This window comes from Camellia sinensis, chromosome 6 (genome assembly GCF_055761805.1).
Source record: "Camellia sinensis isolate YWXY chromosome 6, ASM5576180v1, whole genome shotgun sequence".
Lineage (NCBI taxonomy): Eukaryota > Viridiplantae > Streptophyta > Magnoliopsida > Ericales > Theaceae > Camellia > Camellia sinensis.
This window is the reverse complement of record NC_138966.1, coordinates 136,818,316-136,820,917: the sequence shown is the minus strand read 5'-3', so window position 1 is coordinate 136,820,917 and position 2,602 is coordinate 136,818,316.

The window sequence follows — 2,602 nt, the reverse complement described above, 5'->3', positions numbered from 1 at the left end:
CATTCATGCAAAACCTTTATTACTGGTATCATTCACTGAGTATCCAAGTTCACCCTCTCCATATATATGTAGGTGATGAATAGGAAGGTGGTGACGCCTAGATGATTGTTGCAAGATGTTTTTGGATTCATGTTTTGTAGCATCTTGAAGATTCTGCTTCGTGGCTTGTAGTTATTTCTTTTGTATATGTCAGCTTGAGAAGCCTTTTGATCAAGATGTATTTTGTACTTTATTTTGTTGTATCCAAGTTGTAAACTATATTAAGATGTATGTCATTTCATTTGATCTATGCACAGCTCTTGTGGACTATTTAGTTTTAAATTTATTGCTTCCGCACATGTAAACCCCATATGTATACTCTGATTGTGTGTGAATCTTTGCAAGTTGGCCTTGGTAATCTCAGATTACTGGCCATCACGACACCATTCTACTAGAGGCGGAATGGGGTTGTGACAGATTGGTATCGTAGCACGAGATTCTTATAGTACGTTATTCACACACTTTGAGTCCTAAAGAGATAGGATGTCCCATAGAATGATGTTAGGATTGCATCATATTGCTTGCTACTTGACAAGGTGTGCATCATCTCGGCATAACTATTTGTTACTTGCATACATGTTTATTTGCTCATTTTGTTTTAAAGTCATATTTTGCATACTCTTAGCATCATGAGAAGGGGTAGACCTCCAGTTGGCCGAGATCATTCTGAGGACAAATTGGACAGGTTGGTCGAAGGTTTGGTCCGTGAGTTGAGACAACCTAGGCCTCAAGACACTAGTACTACTTCTACTCAGGTCGAGCAGACGAACGGCCGACATGCAGCTCTACCTCCACCTTCTCCAGTGCCGCAAGTGCCTCCACAGCAAGCTTTGTATGGGAACGGCATGATAACTTTGATCAAAGAGTTCAAGAAAATGAACCCGCCGAGATTCCAAGGAGGTATAGAGCCGATGAAAGCCGAAGCGTGGGTCTTGGAAATGGAGAAGTTGTTTGAGATTTTTCCCAGTATCGATGCTCAGAAGGTGTCATTAGCAGCATTCACGTTGGACGACAACGCTCGAAGATGGTGGATGATGATTCGAGAAGGTAACCCAGGTTTGACTTGGGCTAGATTTTTAGAATTGTTCTACAACAAGCATTTTTCCCTTAGTGTCTGAGATCGCAAGACCACGAAATTCCAGACTTTGACACAAGGCAACAAGACAGTGGTGGAATACGACCGTGCTTTTACCGAGTTAGCAAGATATGCGCCTCACATGGTTGACGATGAATACCGAAAGGCTAGGAAGTTCGAAAGTGGGTTGCGTGGACCGATACAGGACCGAGTGAATATGCTCAACATGCCGACTTACGCCGGAGTGTTAGACAAGGCCATCCTGGCAGAAGCTAACTTGAACCAATATCAGAGTTCCGGAGAAAGCCAGAGGAAGATGCAGAATTATGATAATCGGCGAGTTTCGTTCAACGCCAAGAAGAAGACGAATGTGGGCAGCTCCAGTAACTCGAATCAAGAGGGTGATTCTAAACCGATGTGTTCAAGTTGTGGGAAACCACATTTCGGGGTCTGTCGTTGGGCGTCAGGGCCTTGCTTCGAATGTGGTGAGATGGATCACCAAGTGAAAGACTATAGCGACCCCGGTCTTTTCCCATTTGATTATTGTATCCGGACTTAGGTTCCGTAGATTCTGTCATTGTATAATTGGTGTTGTTGTCCTTTTTATTCTCTTTTGGAATTATAGGATGTGTTGGGCAGGTTTGTTTCAGGTTGGTTGGGTTTAGAAACCAAGTGTTGCTGTCCAGGTTTTTGGTGTTTCGCTCGAGCGAGGCGTTGGTCGCTCGAGCGAGATGTCGTTTTGGTTCTTCGCTCGAGCTGGGGTTTGGGTCGCTCGAGCGAGAGTTGGCGTCCTGTATGGACCTGTAGGTTTGCATTCTTGGCTCGAGCGAGCTTTTCTTCGCTCGAGCGAGTTGGTTCATCTTTTGCTCGAGCTATAGTTTCTTCGCTCAAGCGTGTGTCTGTTTACAGACCTGAGGGTTTGAGTTCTTCGCTCGATCGAGCTTTCTTTCGCTCGAGCGAGCTTTTGGGTTGTTGGCTCGAGCAAGGCTTCCTTGGCTCGAGCGTAGTTTCTCTGTGTCTGGTCGCTCGAGCGACCAAGTCTTCGCTCGAGCGAGCCTGTCCAGTATTTATTTGCAGCAGCGGGTTTTGATCAGTCCTTTTCATCTTCTTTTTTATTCCAAACCCTAGGTCCGACTTCTCTCTCTCCCTACTCACCTTCTCTCTTAGATTTGATCCATTTAGGGAGTGTTTCTACCCTAGATCCTTCATTAAAAAGATAGAGTGGGGCAAGGGCTTCCATTTAATCTGAGCATTTGGCGATTTGGAGCACTTTGGTATTTGGGCACTCATCTCTTTCTGCACCATTTGAGTTGTTTTCTTTGAGGTAGGGATTTCCTACTCCATTTTATAGGTTTTGTTCTAAGTTTTGGTATTTTAACATGTTGGGGATACTTTGGTAAATTTTGGGAAAAACCCTAGTTGTATTATTGAATTAATTTGTATAAGTAATTCAAGGAATTGGGAAAAGAGGGTTAAATTCATGGAATT